The sequence below is a fragment of the Pelodiscus sinensis genome, chromosome 1, assembly GCF_049634645.1.
Source record: "Pelodiscus sinensis isolate JC-2024 chromosome 1, ASM4963464v1, whole genome shotgun sequence".
Lineage (NCBI taxonomy): Eukaryota > Metazoa > Chordata > Testudines > Trionychidae > Pelodiscus > Pelodiscus sinensis.
The window spans coordinates 122,054,875-122,072,528 of NC_134711.1; the positions used below are offsets into that span (position 1 = coordinate 122,054,875).

The window sequence follows — 17,654 nt, forward strand, 5'->3', positions numbered from 1 at the left end:
CGAACTCCGTGCAGCGCGGCTACACGGGGCACGAACTAGGTAGTTCGAACTAGGCTTCCTAGTTCAAACTACCGTTAGTCCTCATTTCACGAGGAGTAACGGTAGTTCGAACTAGGAAGCCTAGTTCGAACCCCGTGTAGCCGCGCTGCACGGGGTTCGAACCAGCGGGGTTTTAAAAATGGCGGCTCCCCGCTTATGCAAATGAAGCCCGGGAAATTCAAATCCCGGGCTTCATTTGCAAGTGCGGTATGCCTACATTACCCCGCTAGTTCGAACTAGCGGGGTAGTGTAGACATACCCGGGGTTATTGTGGATAGTTCTCTGAAAACATCGAGTCAGTGTGCAGTGGCAGCCAAAAAAACCAAATAGAATGTTAGGAATCATTTTCTGTCTTATTCTCTGTTCCTTTTTTAATATCTTAATGCCTCTATATAAAACCATGGTATGCCCATATCTTGAATACTGCATACAGATGTGGTCGCCTCATATCAAAAAAGATATAGTGGCATTGGAAAAGGTTCAGAAAAAGGCAACAAAAGTGATGAGGGGTTTGGAACAGGTCCCATATGAAGAGAGATTAAAAAGACTTGGACTTTTCAGCTTAGAAAAGAGGAGACTAAGGCAGGGGGATATATGATCGAGGTCTATAAAATCATGACTGGTATGGAAAAAATAAGGAAAAGTTATTTACTTATTCCCACACTATAAGAACTAGGGGTTAACAAATGAAATTAATAGATAGCAGGTTTAAAACAAACAAAAGGAAGTTTTTCTTCACTCAGCTCACAGTCAGCCTGTGGAACTTATTACCAGAGTATGTGATGAAGACTAGGACTTTAACAGTGTTCAAAAAAGAGCTAGATAGATTCATGGAGATTAGGTCCATCAATAGCTATTAGCTAGGATATGTAAGAATGGCATCCTATCTTCTATTTCTCTAGAGGTGGGTGACAGGGGAGGGATCATGTGAGGATTACTTGTTGTGTCCACTCCATATGGGGCATCTGGTATTGGCCACTGTTGGCAGACAGGCAGGGGAGGCCCGTGACTATAGGCGGACTAGGGCGCCCAGGGCGCCCAATGATGATGCCCATTTCAAAGAACTACTACACCTGAGGGCACTTGACTGAGACTTTGACCTGGATTCTATTCTTGACTGACACTGACTTGCTGTATAAACTTCATCCAGACACTTCACCTCTAATTCCCCTCCCACTGTTTCTTAGTTATTTAGATTATGCTCATCAGGTCAGGGATGACACAGATCCTCAAAGCTATTTAGGTACCTAACTTCTCCTGGTTTCAAAGTATCTTTGAGGCTAAGTAAGGGTCTCTTACTAGGTACTTGCACAATGCCTAGCACAGTGGGTCCCAATCTTATTACATATAATAATAAAACAGCAGGGCTACTCAACTATGGAAGCCCTGGGGACCACAATGATACAGCATATGCCGAGGACCGCAATGTAAGTGTGGTTGCAAATATATGCAAATAGTTTCTTTCATGCTGACGGGCATGAATACAAAGATTAAGGCAAGACTATACAACATTCAGGCCCCATTTAAGTCAGATCTGTTGATACTAATAAAATTCAATATTTACTCGATTTCTACCCATATGACAGCACTTTTAATGAGCAATGACAGTTCAGCAATTTAACTACCAAAACACATCAACAGAAGACCATTATATTGACGACTTTTTTTTGTTCTGGCTTCACAATTTTAACAAATCAAACAAAAACTGCCAATACAATATTTAGTGAAATATAAGTACAATCAATGTGAAATTAAAGGCACTGAGCGGAGAAGTGGCATGAATAGAAAAGGAACTCAGAAATCCTGCTTCCCAGAATCCCTTCCTTTCCCCTGCCCACTCCACCAAGCACCAGCTCCCGCTATCCCCTCAGAGCAGAGACTAGAACCCCCAAATCTAGCCAACAGACCCACTGCCTGCCTAAAGGAAAGGAAAGAAGTCAGAAGTTATAACACCCCGTTCCCTGAGCTAACCCAGTACCCTTGCCCTCCCCCAGAACCAGGCACCCAACAACCCCCCTGCTCTGATCCAGTGCCTCTCACCTCCCCTCCCCCAGAGCCAGGTACCTCCAGCACCCTGCTCCAACCCAATGCACCCACCCCTCCCCCAGAGTCAGGCACTCCCAGCCTCCCTGCTCTAACTCAATGCCCTTTCCCTCCCGCAGAGCTGGGGACATAAATCTAGTGAGGCAGAGGGTAATGTCCTGGGTCTCACCGGAACCACATGCTTTTACCCCCAGGCACTGGGGCCTATGCGCAGAGCGGCTGTGAATGGTCCAGGTGTGTGGCTCCGAACGTTCCATTGAAGGCACATGCCGCCGCCCCCTTCCCAATCTCCTTTGCAGGGCAAAAAAATCCCAGACCTTGTTTGTCTTTTTAAAAACCCATCCAGATGGCGATTTAACATGTGAAAACAAGGACATGTCTGGGAAAAACTGGACGTATGGTAACCCTAGCCAAGCCCTAGCACAGACCTTTCTCACCCTGGCCTTTCTGCCTGGCTCCAGCGCCACCTCGCTGCCCAGCTCTGCCACTGCCTTGCCACGTGCCTCTTGACACCTCCTGCAGCCCCTGCACACTTGCCGACATGGCCTGGCTCGGGGAAGCACTGCCACTGTGGCAGACGCGGCAGGCGTGCTTTGCCGCCGCCTTTTGCTGCCCTGCCTCCTGTCCCTGGCCAGCAGCTCCTTTACATGTGCTGACACAGCTTGTCTCAGTGTTGAGCCACGCAGCTCTGAGGTGCTGCTGCTGTGGCAGATGCAGCAGGCGTACTCTGCCGCCAACTCTTGCCACGCCCCCGCCAGCCAGCAGCTCCTGCGCTCATGGCCTGGCTCAAAGCCCTGCAGCTTGGCACTGCCGCTGGAGCCCCAGCAATGAGGCAGGCAGGTGGCCTGGAAAGTGGCTCAAGGTGCCATGGGCCACATGCAAAGGGGCTGCGGGCTGTATGCAGCCCACAGGCCACATGTTGAGTAGCCCTGTCTTAGATGGTTCTACATGGGGGATGAGGACTGGGTGTTCTGAACATCTCTAACTTTGAATCATCCAACTCCCCCAAGAGCCTGGGTCACAGATTTCCAAAATCTATTTCCACAAAAGGACCTTAAAATATACTGCTGTTCTTCATATTTGCAGAGCTGGGCTAGCCTCAGAGTGTATAGCTAAACATAGAAAACATCACATGGAAGAGTAAGCAAGACTTTAAAAAAGAACATAAGAATGGCCGTACTGGGTCAGACCAAAGGTCCATCTAGCCCAGTATCCTGTCTACCAACAGTGGCCAGTGCCAGGTGCCCCAGAGCGGGTGGACCGAAGACAATGATCAAGAGATTTGTCTCCTGCCATCCTTCTCCAGCCTTTGCCAAACAGAGGCCAGAGGCACCATTCCTTACCCCCTGGCTAATAGCCTTTTATGGACCTAACCTCCATGAATTTATCTAGCTCTTTTTTAACTCTGTTATAGTCCTAGACTTCACAGCCTTCTCTGGCAAGGAGTTCCACAGGTTGACTGTGCGCTGTGTGAAGAAGAACTTTTTTTTATTAGTTTTAAACATGCTACCCATTAATTTCATTTGGTGTCCTCTAGTTCTTATATCATTGGGAACAAATAACTTTTCTTTATTCACCCTCTCCACACCACTCATGATTTTATAGACCTCTATCATATCTCCCTTAGTCTCCTCTTTTCTAAACTGAAAAGTCCCAGTCTCTTTAGTCTCTCCTCATATGGGACCTGTTCCAAACCCCTAATCATTTTAGTTGCTCTTTTCTAATGCCAAAATATCTTTTTTGAGGTGCGGAGACCACATCTGTACGCAGTAGTCAAGATGCTGGCATACTATAGTTTTATATAGGGGCAGTAAGATATTCTTCGTTTTATTTTCTATCCCTTTTTTAATAATTCCTAGCATCCTATTTGCTTTTTTGACTGCCGCTGCGCACTGTGTGGACATTTTCAGAGAACTATCTACTATAACTCCAAGATCTCTTTCCTAATTAGTTGTAGCCAAATTAGCCCCCATCATATTGTATGTCCACATTATACTTGTCCACATTAAATTTTATTTGCCATTTTGTTATTTGCCATTTTGTTGCCCAATCACTCAGTTTGGTGAGATCTTTTTTAAGTTCTTTAGTCTGCTTTGGTCTTGACTATCTTGAACAGTTTAGTATCATCCGCAAACTTTGCCACCTCACTGTTTACCCCTTTCTCTAGATCATTTATGAATAAGTTGAATAGGATTGGTCCTAGGACTGACCCTTGGGGAACACCACTAGTTACACCCCTCCATTCTGAAAATTTACCATTTATTCTTACTCTTTGTTTCCTGTCTTTTAATCAGTTCTCAATCCATGAAAGGATCTTCCCTCTTATCCCATGACAACCTAATTTACACAAGAGCAGTTGGTGAGAGACCTTGTCAAAGGCTTTCTGGAAATCTTAGTATACGAGATCTACTGGATCCCTCTTGTCCACATGTTTGTTAACCCCTTCAAAGAACTCTAATAGATTAGTAAGACATGCTTTCCCGTTCCAGAAACCATGTTGACTTTTGCTCAACAAATTACGTTCTTCTACATGTCTGACAATTTTATTCTTTACTATTGCTAAAACTAATTTGCCCGGTACTGGCATTAGACTTACTGGTCTATAATTGCCAGGGTCACCTCTAAAGCCCTTTTTAAATATTGGCATTATGTTAGCTGTCTTCCAGTCCTTGGGTACAGAATCTGATTTAAAGGATAAGTTACAAACTACAGTTAATAGTTCTGCAATTTCACATTTGAGTTCCTTCAGAACCCTTGTCTGGATGCCGTTCAGTCCCGGTGATTTGTTACTGTTAAGTTTTTCAATTTGTTCCAAAACCTTCTCTAATGATACTTCAATCTGGGACAGTTCCTCAGATTCATCACCCACAAAGGACTGTGCAGGTTTGGGAATCTTCCTAACATCCTCAGCCATGAAGACTAAAGCAAAGAAATCATTTAGTCTCTCCGCAATGGCTTTCTGCTGTCCATGGCAGAATTCAATTATGGGTGGGGGAAAAGGCTCTCTTTCATAGCCTTAGCCTGAATTTAAGGGATGTTTATTTATTAAGGCTACGTCTAGACTGCAAGCCTCTTTCAAAAAAGAGTGTCTAGACTACAACCAGTACTTTCAAAAAAGCAAGCCGCTTTTTCAAAACAGAGCACCCAGGCAGTCTGGATGTTCTCTTTCGAAAAAGCAGTTTGTATTACATGGCGCCTTTTTTCGAAAGAACACTTTTGAAAAAAGGCGTTATTCCTCGTAAAGCGTGATTTTCTGTGGTTGAAAAAACTGCCATATTCTTTCTATTTACTTTTGAAAGAACACGGCAGCAGTCTAGACGCAGGGGAAGTTTTTTTTTTGAAAAAACCCTGTAGTCTAGACATACCCTAAGAGATGCTACTTTGCTGTTGTCTCAAGTTCAAAGGAAGTCTGTAAAATCTGTCGTGAAGCAATCTTGAACTTCCTGCTGTATTGCCAGTCCCTGGTTACATATCTTCTCAGCAGTCTGTTCTTTTGAATTTTCAAAAATTCCACACTGTATATTTAAAAATATTCCGTGCAGTGACAGTTGGTACTTGATTAATGAACAGATATATTCTACAATACATATATTTTAAAAAACTATAGTTCCTGCCTCTCTTCCATTCATCCAGCCTTTATTGCACAATATGCAACTGAGTAATTTAATTAATTTGTACACACTCCAAGTGACTACTGCAAACCCGCTGATTTGAATATGCAGTCTATAGGGAAGATATGTTATTGATGCTATGTTACATTCAAGCACTAATTGCCCCAGTCATGTTGTCTCCAAATTATAGACATTATGGGCCAAAACAAATCCTCATTTAATTTTTTAACTGTGTATTCTGACATCAATAAGTTGCACAGGGAAAACAGAGGCACACTTCCCCCTTAATTTTTCTCTAATTTATAGAAACTGTGTGCCAAATCCTCTGTTGGTGTAAATCGATATTGATTCAGTGAAGTCAATGGACTATAACAATTCATAGTGGCTCAGGAGCTGGCCCTCTTCACTGTCATCTTTTTTGAACTTATTCATGAAAATGAAATTTATCAAAATGTCCTTTTGGCTTGCAGACTGAGCGTTTGGACATAGGACAGGGGAGACAGTTTCATTTTTGCACTCTAGCCTAGTGCTTGCAGCACTGGTCTGGAATGTTTGAGTCTGTTCTCTGCTGGCTTCAAGGTGATGTGGGATGACAAACTGCTCTGAATTCAGATCCAGATGACTCAGGCAGAGAAGGGACTTACAATTGAGTCTTCTTCATTCCGGGCCAGTGCTCTAAATACCAGGCTACAGAATGTGCCTTTCCAAAAAACATCTGGATACCAAAATCCTTCCCTCAGTAGTTCTCCTCAGAACTGATATATCTCCATAAAATGTTTTGGCTTTGGCAACAGTATCCTAGCTACTGGGCTAAAAGTTCTGACCGTTCCTTCTCTGTCCCAGCTGCCCACAAAATCCACTAACCCTGGAACCCCAGAAGAATAAGTCTGGCCTGAGGCCATGAACCTCAGTTCTCCCTGCCCTTCCCCCCATCATGGGGCTGAAGCACTAGGAGAGTGAGGTGTTTCAGGTGGGGGGGGGGTCACATCAGTGAGGGTTGGGAGTTTTTTGGTGGGTTGTTTTTTTTTGCATCTCATTCGTGTGGTCCCTGACTGATTTTTCTTTTTCCTGTGGGTCAGTAGCCCCCCACTCAAAAAAGGTTGCTCACTCTTGCCATAAATAAAGACAACGTTGAAATCTTTTGTGTTGGACATATCATTTTACTTTAGTTAAAAATGAAGCCTGGCCAACAAGCCCCCAGTTGGGGCCCAGCCTCCATCTGGCCGCAGCATCAGAACACTCCTGAGCCCATCATATACCTGAACCCCCCCACATCTCCAGACTCCTGCACCCCCACTCCCCTGCTATAACACACCTGCATCCCCACACACCTCATCCTTGTGCCCTGAGTTCATTATACACCCCAGTCTCCTGCCCTGAGCCCCTCATACACTCCAACCCAGACTTCTGCCATAAGATTGACAGAAGACTGCATGAAGCTGGATTTGACCAGTTATGATGTAAACTTCAAAGAAGTGTGTGAAAAGATGCAGCAGCAGAAATCCCATTAAATAAAGTCTGAGTACAATGTTTCATTTCTGCTATTATTAATCATGTCAATTATCAATAATATTAAATTGTATATTTTCAGTCATGCCAATGGACATTCTTACATGACTCTTTGATAACCACTTGTTCTGAATTTTGATGCAGTTTGGCTCTTTGGTTTGAAAAGGTTGCCAACTCCTGATCTAGGGTTTGAGAGTTAATGCTGCAGGAAAAGAAAAGATTAACAGTGAGGGAGAAGGAAAACAAGGTTTTTTGAGGTGACCCTAGTTGTAGTTGCTCCCTTGAAAAAAAGTGCTCTTTGACTCCAGCAATGGAGCTGTGTTTATTTTTAAAAAAGCATTTCAGGGCTGCATCTTAGTATTGACTTGTCTATGTGCAAACTCCCTTTGGCTGGAGTAGGATCTCTGTCTATAAATCGAAGAATGGTATGGTCCTCTGGTGAGCAGCTCTTTTAGAGTCAGAGTGGAAGTAGACACCAAAGGAAAACAAGTTTTCTTGCAATAATTTGCTTATTTATCAGCATCTGGGTGAGGTGCTTCACTTAGTCTGGCTTGGTGTGCATGACGATTTATGAAGTATGGAGATTTGGGTTTGAATGATGCCAGCTGCCAGCTGCTGGTGGTTGTCCCATGTTTGTTCTTGTTATTAGCAATTAACTGGCTGTATCTATTTTTCATATCAAGCGCATTTATTTTTTGCAGTTTACAGTGGGATAACTGTTTCAGGTGTTGGATTAATATATGAGATGAGTATAGACAGGAAGTAAAAATTCAAACAATGAATAAAACATTCTATAAATATTACACATACATGCAATATAATGAAAAATCCTGGTGTGTTAAGTCAGGATTCTTAAAACATACATATACATGCAAAATCCCATACCTCCAAATTTCTGCACAGGCAGAATATTAGAGATGAGATTTGGCAGATGGTGCCGAGAGCTGAATTTTCCCCTCTGTTTTCAGACTGACACATTCTATAGTCCGATTATGTAATCATTACACACTCCCATTGACAGCAATTGCTATTATGCAGCAGCTGTGTAATCAGTTACTCTATAGGATGAGGTGGGGGGCATATGTTTGTCTCTTGTGTTTTTAAAAACACATTTTGAGGAACAAAACAATCAAAGATTTTTATAAAAATTTTTTGTTTAGCTGCTAGTCCACGTTCTCTCTCAGGTCTACAGATGCAGGTCACCACGGATAGAAATCGGTATCTGCTGATCCCTGAGGCTCTGCTCCCAGGAAAAGCAGTGGCCAAAGGAGAGGAAGATGGTGCCACCATTCCCAGAGGATACCCTGTGTAGGCAGCTCCTCCTGGCTGCATAGCTGTACTACCCCAACCCCCACTGCTATATAGGAAATGCAGCTGGGGGAAGGGCTACAGGCTGAGTTGGCTGTTAGTTGAGGAGTCTCTAGTTGTTAGCCCTCTGGTGGCCCTCTCTTTCATGTTCCCGAACTCTGCCTGCAGTGTGTGTGTGTACATATAGCTAGCTAACCTTTGCATATTATCATCGTTAGTGAGTGGGATTACACTGTACCTCCGCGTCCCTTTGTATTATGGTTGTACATGACTGCTGTGTGCCTTTTGATATTTACACAATGATTGTTGGTGTTTTTTATCTTGTACACAAAACAAAGTGGCTCTTTTAGTCACAACATATGCTGCTGTATCGCATGAGATTTATTCAGCAGTTACATATTTTCTCATGGAATTTAGTTGAAATGATGCCTTAAATATGCCAATAGACAGGTATTGTTCTAGGTGATTTTAGTCTGATTGATCAGTGATTTTGTTAATTTAATTCTAGTGGATGAAGAAACATTTGAGACTTTTTCAGGGACGCTGAAGGACAAAGGCCTGATAATTTCAAAACAGAATCCCCTCAAGATGGGCTTGTTTTCAGTTAAAATTGGAAAGAGATGTACTATTTTGATTTAGAGTTCTGAAATGAACCATATTCAACAAGTTTCCTTGTGACTCATGGCATTTTTTTGACAATGGAAAGCTGGGAACATGATGGAAATGGAACTTGTGTGCTCTGAGGCGGCTCAGAATGGATTACAATAGATGAGAGAGACAAGATGGATGAAGTAATACTTTTTTGGGGCCAATTTCTGTTGGTGACCGAGACAAGCTTTTGAGCTCACCAAGGGATCATCTACACTGCACCTATAGGTTGAAATAAAATACACAAATTGAGCTACGAGGATTATGTATCTTATTTTGATCAAATTTCAAAATAAAGTGCTCCACGAGGGTTTCAGGGATGCCGGAATAGCGTGCTCATTATATTGAAATCTATTTCAAAATAATGTGCGTGTTTAAAGAATAGCTATTTCGGAATTCTTCCGGTATTCCGAAATAGCCCTGCTGTCTAGATGTAGCCAAAGCAGGGCCGGATTGGGGGAGAGGGGCATGCCAACCTGTGGGGGGCAGCTGATGGCAGCTGTAAGGGGCGCTGCATGCCCAGCAGTGCAGCGCCCCTTAGAGCTGCCATTAGGTGCTGCGCGCCCGGGGCTGCGGGCTGCGCGGCGCCCCTTAGAGTTACAATCAGGCGCTGTGCACCCGATTGCAGCTGTAAGGTGTGCAGTGTGCCGGGGGGCGGAGCCGTGCATGCGTTGTGCTCCAGCTGCTGGGCTCAGGAATGGCTCGAGCCGGCCCTGAGCCAAAGAGGAGTTCTTTAGAAGTTGGTCCCATATCTGATCCATCAGGTGTCAGATCCTGGTACAAACAGCTATGATGAAAGTGCATGAAACTGATAGCACTAAGCCACACGTAATAGAAATATTTAGTGAGTATTTAATTTGTTTAGTTTTTGATGAATCACAGATGCAATTACTACTTTAAATTGCCTGGCATTACGGTAATGAATTTAAATAGCAACAAAGAATGCCTGAGTATTTTTGAGCTTGTTTCTGCTCTCCCTTGCAGCACCACTCTATTGACTGTGCAAGTAGTCACTCTGTAATTACTCCAAGGCAAGCAGGAATAGAACGTGTCTCAGTAGTGTGCTTCTGTGTTCCATGAGTATACACCTCAAATTACTTGTGAACAATCTTGCGTTGTGTGTTGAAAGAAACAGAAAGTTTCCATTTGTGCAGACTGACCATGGTCCTTTGCAGGAGACTATCCTAAGGCAGGGGTCGCCAACCTTTTTAAGCACGAGGTCACTTTTTGAATTTAAGTGCCATCCAAGATCTACCTCAAACCCAAATACCCTTGTTCCTGCCCCTTCTCCAAGGCCCTGCCCCTGCTCATGCCTTTCTGCCTCCCTCAACCTCCCTCACTTTCGCCAGGCTGGGGCAGAGGTGCAGGGTTGGGGTGCAGGTTCTGGTCTTGGATTAAAGGCTTTGGAGTGTGAGGGGCTCCGAGCTGAGCTTGGGGCAGGCAGCTGGGGTGGTGGAGGGGGTTCTATGTGCAAGCTCTGGGAGGGTGTTTAGATGCAGGGGTGCTCCGGGCTAGGGCAGGTGCATGGGGTGTTGGAGAGGTTCACGACTGGGGAAGGGTTTCAGGATGTGGGCTCCAGCTGGGCACTGCTTACCTCTGGCTGCTCCTGGGGGGTGCTGCAGTGGGGCTAAGGCAGGCTCACTCCTGCTCTGCCCCGGCACCACTCCCAAAAGCAGCCAGCAAACTCCATCCCAAGTCCTGTTGTGCCCCCTCTCTGCTCTGCGGAGAAAGGATACAGGGTGGGATGGGGGCACCTTGACATCAGCAACCCCTCCTCTCACTCCCCTGCCCTGCCCAGCAAGTAGGAGGCTCCTGAGGGGACCGTTCCAAGGCAAAGGGCAGGAGATGAACAGCAATGGGGGGAGGGGCAGCTGAAGTGCCAGCACTTTGATGGCCTCTTGGCCAAACCAGTCAAGATCACCTGTCAGAGGCTGATTGGTGATCCTGATATACTGGTTGGTGACCACTGCCCTAAGGACTTGATCCTGTTGAGTACTGAGCACAATAGACCAGAGCCAGCAAAGCCTTTAACCACATGAATACTTGCAGTGAGGCTGACAGTGGACGGTGTAGGTTAGCAGTCAGAATTAATGCATCAACACTGGTATAAACCCCCAAGTAACTTCAACGGAGTTATTCAGGATTTAACACCTTAGGTTAGAAAAAGGCACAGGTATATCATATCAATTAGCTGCTCCTTCATTCTTTTTGAGATATGGCATGTGATTCAATGACAGTTTGGTTTTGTGTTGGTTGAGGATAGCTGATTTTTTTTTCTTAAAAACAAGCCTGCATTGGGGTCCCTGCCCCCATTATGACTTTGTTACTCTTCGTTCTCCTTGCATTTTGTAGGTCAGAAGAACTGAGAGACACTTTTCTGTGAAAACGCTGAGTCTTCAAAGCCCTTTCTTCTAAACATTTTGTGAAATGTGTCAGTTTTGCTGAATAAAAGAAACAACAGTTTAAAGATTTGCTCTATCATTTTCCAAATATGAAACCCTGATTTTTTTTTCAATTCAAAATTATTTTTGATGAGATTTCCTTCATATTTACTTTTTTAAAATGCTAAAAATCAAAATGAAACACTTTGGTTGAGGTTGAATCAAACTTGTTGTTCAACTCAAAACAAAGCACTTCTGAATTTTTGATTTGCTAATATTTTAAACCCTCCCCTACACTTTTTCAGCATTCCCAATGAAATAAAAAATCAGTTATTTATCTGGCTTTTCTACCCTCACTTGCTTCTGTTTTAAGGCAAAGGTATATCATGTATGTCTACACTGCCACTAGATGGGTGGACAGACACAAGCTGACTGTGTTCAGGCTTATCATCATCATCATCATCATCAACAACCATGGGCTTAATGCCCGTTGGTATCCGATGCCTCCCTCACTCTTTCCTTCCATCTTTCCCTGTCCAGTGTGGAGAGGCTTAGTTTCTGTAGACTAGCACCAATCTACTATATCATCTACCTATTCTCTGTGGGGTCTGCCTCTCCTACTCGGACCATCCATTATGCCAAATACCAGGGTCTTAACTCTTCATTCATTCTGCAAATATGCCCGAATAGCTGTAACTTCCGTTGTATAACCTTCTGCAGTAGGTTCTCTTTTGGCAGTATCTTCCTGTATAATTCCTCGTTGGTGACCTTCTGAATCCATCCTATTCTCAGGATCTTTCTATAACAGCTCCTCTTGAACGCCAATATCCTTTTCTTCAAATCCTTCATGAATATCCTTAAAACAAGTGTGGCTGTAGTGGCAGCTCAGGTTAGCTGCCTGAGCCCGTACTTGGGGAGTCCCACAGGATTGTAATTGGGCTGCTAGTCCGAGCTGTTACCTGTACTGCTGTGACCACGGAGCTGTTTATAGCATCGTAACTTAAGCAGAGCTAGTAGGTGCGTGCATGCCCACCCACACTGAGACGCCAACGCTGCTTGTGCTGGTAACCTACGCAGCCCAGAACCAGTACCCTTCCCTCCACAGAGTGGAAGTGGCCACTCCATGGAGGAGAGGAAGCAGAAGTGCGGGGTAAAGGGTTGCCAGTGCTCTCAGACCAGATGCTCCAGATGCCATTTGTTGCAATGGTGTCTGGTCTCAGAGAGTGGGACACCCTAGTGCAGGCCAAGGAGGGAAACTCGGCTGCAGCCTCAGGGTAGGAGGAGTAGGCAGTGACCAGAGGAACTGGAAGAAGAGAAGGGGTGCTCTGAAGGGGAGATTGGCTCATCTCTCCAGTCTCTGGCTGCCCCGTGCTCCTCCAGTCCCATGCTTGGGCCACTTCCCACTACCTGGTGAGCAGAGGCTGGGCAAAGTCTGCAGGTAGAGGGTGTGGCAGGTGGGATGAACCTAGGGACTGTGTATCCATAAGCATATGCAGCATCAGGCACTGCTAAATTTGGTGCACTTGTGGTGCCCCAAACTGCTGCAAATACCTAAAGATGTCCCTGGAATCATCTTTCAGTTGCCATATAGACCTCCCATAAGGCATGTTTTTACTACGGGCCAGATTGACAAGGCACCAATCGATCCAGCAGAGGTCAATTTATTGCATCTAATATAGATACAACAAATTGACCACTGATCCCTCTCCCATCGCCTCTGGTAGTTCTCCAGAACAAAAAAAGTAAGGGGAGTTAAGGGGGGGAGAGGGATTTTTTTTTGTCGACCCAGCAGTAATTTGATCTTTCATTGATGTGATTTATACTATTAAAGTTACTCAAAGTGCAGAGCTTAGATCAATTTGTTCCCATAGTGTAGATGTGTCCTGAGAGATTGAGTGTGAGACACACAATAGCCTCTTATTTTGGTTGGGTCATCCAACTATTTGTCATAATAGTAGACCAGATGTAACTAGAGTTGGTCAGGAATGAGGAATGTAATTTTTTCCCCACTTTATTTGAAAAAAAAAAAAAATCCAGTAACAGAAAATCTTTGTAAATTTTTGTTTAGCTGTAAACCCAATTTTTACATCAAATGATTTTGATTAGAAAAAGTTCAGCCATCTGTCATGGGTTGCAGGTTGCCCATGACTGTTCTAGCACCATTCTGGTAGTAAGTTTTTTTGGTCACTGCTAATTTGGGTCAGATCTGATTCAGCAACTTGAGGCTACACAATTCAATGTCAATTCTAGGAACTGTTTCTCTTTGATCCTCTCTAGGATGAGCTTCAGCTCAATAGCACTTCAGAGGCTGATTTCCAGTTGAGACTGTATTTACAAAAGCTAAATTGGGAGTGATTGTCAATGCCTGATTTAGCTTTTTAAATGCAAAATGAAATTGAAATCAGCCAGCTAAGATATCTTTGAAGTACTATTGAGATCAATGGCCAGACTGAATGCGGTAATATGGGCCTTTTCCTTTGAAGCTGAGTTGTTGCACTGAGCAATATTTAAAGTGGCTGGGCTGATTTCAAGTTTTTTACTCTGACATTTAAGCAGTAAAATCCAGGGTTTCAAACAGCTGCCAACTCTGTTATTCTATGTGAAGTAAACTTCAAAGACACTAGTACCTAGGTCCCAGCAAAATGCAAATGGTTAGAAAAAACACATTAGCAACCTATCTAGGCTGCCTTTAAGATGCCATCATTGCAACTCTTGGTATGTTTCAAAGACAATAATTAGAAGGTAAATTACTCTGATCTAAAGTAGATAAAAACAACAAATGATCTGGTAGCACTTATAGACTAACAAAACAAGTAGATGGTATCATGAGCTTTTGTGGGCACAGCCCACTTCTTCTAAAGTAGATCGTGAAACATTTGGTGATGAGGTTAGTAATGTCACACTCCTTGTTCCAGAGTAGTTAATTAAACATGGATATGACACTATCAAAAAGACCCAACCACAATCCAGCTATAGTCTCAACTGGATTTGTTTCTGATTTCACATTTACTGTGACTTCTGTTACTGGAATAGCTATTTCTGATTCATACTAGTGTATCCGAGTTCACACTCTGACCATGAGACACCTGTTGGGAATGCTGGATATAGTTTATGTGTGGGTGATGTTCAGATTTGATTTTCATTATTTTATTTTCCTGCATTCGGCCCAGGCAGGAGCAGACGTTAATTGACCTTTTAGTTTGCTATTTTCTGACAATACTTCAGAAGCAGATGGGTGTTTCCATGTTTAGTTTAAGTCACAGAAGGCTTTTAACACAAAACAACATTTGAAATGGCCCTGGCAGTGAGTGAAATGCTGCTGAATGCAGCAGTCCCAGTTTGGTCAGGAGGCAAAGAGAGGGATACATTCCTACACCTATCACCTGTGAGCTTTGTGCATCACAAAGCATATGGTTTTTAATATTTTGTATGGGAAAAGATTGTCAAATGCTTTTGCATTACAAAAAAATTCTGCTGACTTTGGTGACAAACGAGTCAAGATTTTAAATAAAACTGATAACACTTTAGAAATACTAACTTTACTTTCATTAGAAACAAGCTTCTGTCACATCACCCCATTAATTACGAGTGGTGAAGATTCAGGTCTAAATCTGCCCTGCTGTTTAAGACACTTGAACATGTAAGAGAGAATCCCATGAGGTTCCAGCTCATTAGGTCTAGTGATTATAGTGTGCTGTAATATATCAAGGGTAGAAAACCCAAACCTCCTTATTTCTGTGTCCATGATCGTTTTGTAAGTTACTTCTTCAGACATTTTCTTTTTTACACTTGCAGGTTTCTTTAATATTAAAAGCCCTGATGTTTCATTCTAATTTTAAGCCTGTTAATGCCAATGGGACAGATTTGGTCCCTCTCTCTCCAAGCCCCACTGTATTTGTTTTGAGAAGTATCTGTGAATCTTAACTATTCTCTGCCCTTGCTGGACGAATTAGGTGCAAATTTGGGACTTGTAGCCAGTTAGGCACACATGATTTTCTAGGTGAACCAGCATTCCCCAACAGCAATCTAATGCCCAAGTCCTCCCTCCTCTTGTAAGCCTATATAGCCATGCCATAGTAAAGTTTCTCAAATAGTGGGAGATCCTGATCCAAGGGACTCAAACCCTTGTCTGTCAGCTATCTTAAAGGGCTTACCTGGGTAGGTCTCCTGGAAGTCATGGGAACATGCCTATAACGTTTTGTTTCAGAAGGGTAGCCGAGTTAGTCTGTAACAGGAAAAACTTAAAAAACAACAAATAGTCTAGTAGCACTTTTAAAGACTAACAAAACTTGTAGATGATATCATGAGCTTTGTGTTAGGCACATTACTTTACACCATTCTCTAGGTAAACGTTGCTGTTCAGGTACCTGTGATGACTTCCTACTCAACCTCCTCTCTGATGTAGAGACCATACTTCAGGGACTTAGCAAGAGATTGAAACCCTGCTGGGCAGCAGGAGAGACTCTGGGGAGATTTCAAATCTCCCCAGAAAGATAAAGCAATCCATCAAGGTCCAATACCATCAGATGAAGCCGCTAGCTACCAGCAGACATCCAATTCCTATTTCAAGGCACTGAACAGAGTTGTCACTTCCAGCTAACCTAACCTCAAAACCTACAAATCAGTTGTGGGCATGGGCAGCAAGAATTGTTTAAAAATCAAGCCATAGAAAGCAATGTTTTTGCTTATAAATGATTTAGGAGACTAAGCACAAAATGAACAATGTAAATCGAAGAACATTTACATCAATGAAGTAGCATCTTCGATACACCTATTATAGGACTGGCTGGCTTCATAGCCATGTGGGACAGTCTCGACATGTGGCTTTAATCTCATGGGCTAATAATGGCAAAATTAAAATTCTCTGAATTATGTTAATGCAAATTATAATTTAAAAATGCATTTTCCCCTCATATGTATGTATTATGGCTCCAGGCACTAAGGATGAGATGATGTCTATATCTTGCAGGACTGAGCAAATAGGCCCCAATCGGGCAATGTTTGCGCACAGCTAGAAATCCTTTGCCCCACCCCACCTGAAGTTCAGTGGGGGTTTGTGCGGGTGCACGGCTCTACCAATGTGCAGGATCAGGTCTTTGGAACAGATAAAGTTATTTCTCTAAGAACCATCTTAGAATAATTTTTCCCTAGTTGGTTTTACATTTTGCAATCTCTTGCAAAAATATTAGCCTCCATGTAAGAACTGTTTATAATCTATTATGCAAAAATAATGCATTTGGAATGCAAAGAGAATGAACATACAATGAAATATGTTTGGTATGCTTTTTCTGACATTTGTACAGGGCATTTACTCAATTCTTCAGCTTCTCTCACATGATATCCACCAAGCTGACTTAGTTTTCTAATTTATTTTTACATGCAGCTATTCAGGTTGCTTTGGCTTACTTAGGTGATTTACTTTAGCTGTGCTAGTTACACACATGCTAAATAATTTTGCACCTTACCATTGTTTAGTGTTATTGCCCTTAATTAATGTGGGGATTCGGTGTATGCACAAGTTGAGGTTTTTCATTAGTCTATTTTTAATTCTGATGTAGAACAAAAATGGCCCAAATTGTGTTTCATTTTGGTCATATGAGTAGATCCCCTGCATTGGACCTAAATTAATGTTTATATTGCCCTACATGGAAAAATATGATTGAGGTTCCCTTCATCCTATTGTGCCACTTATCAACCTTTTCCTCTTCCCTTCCACAGCTTCCATATTAGCCGTTCCCTTGCTACTCCTACCACACAATGCCCAGCTGTGGCCTCCAGCAGAAAAAGGTGTGCATGCCCATGTGAAACATCAGTCATACAATTCACCATCACTGCACCTCTGCATTCAAGACTGGCAGGGTACTTTGCTGACTGACAGGACATGGTGAAATACCAGAAATCTGACAGGTCCATCTTCCTGACTCGAAAGGGTATAGCTATAGCAACCATCTGAGTAAATTGGTGTCCTCTAGTGAGCAGAAGCTCCAGCTAATACTTTTGTATGTAACCAAACTGGTATATCAACATTTCAGTGCAAACCACAGATCATTTATATTTTATTATAATGTATGTGTTTGACCTCATTTTGGACCAGATCAGTAGCATAAGGACACCT

The 17,654-nt window shown here is 43.1% G+C and overlaps 1 protein-coding gene and 1 long non-coding RNA gene across 3 annotated transcripts in view; one reads left to right on the plus strand and one right to left on the minus strand.

The window, feature by feature from the left end:
* Window positions 1-17,389, plus strand: part of LOC112546529 (uncharacterized) — a 121,070-nt gene extending 103,681 nt beyond the window's left edge. The window contains exon 3 of the long non-coding RNA XR_012896198.1: window positions 17,258-17,389. This is a non-coding gene — a long non-coding RNA (uncharacterized LOC112546529). The remainder of the gene's footprint in view (window positions 1-17,257) is intronic.
* The window catches only part of SHISAL1 (shisa like 1), a 312,707-nt gene that overhangs the window by 18,596 nt on the left and 276,457 nt on the right, over window positions 1-17,654 (minus strand). The gene's annotated exons all lie outside the window — the stretch shown is intronic.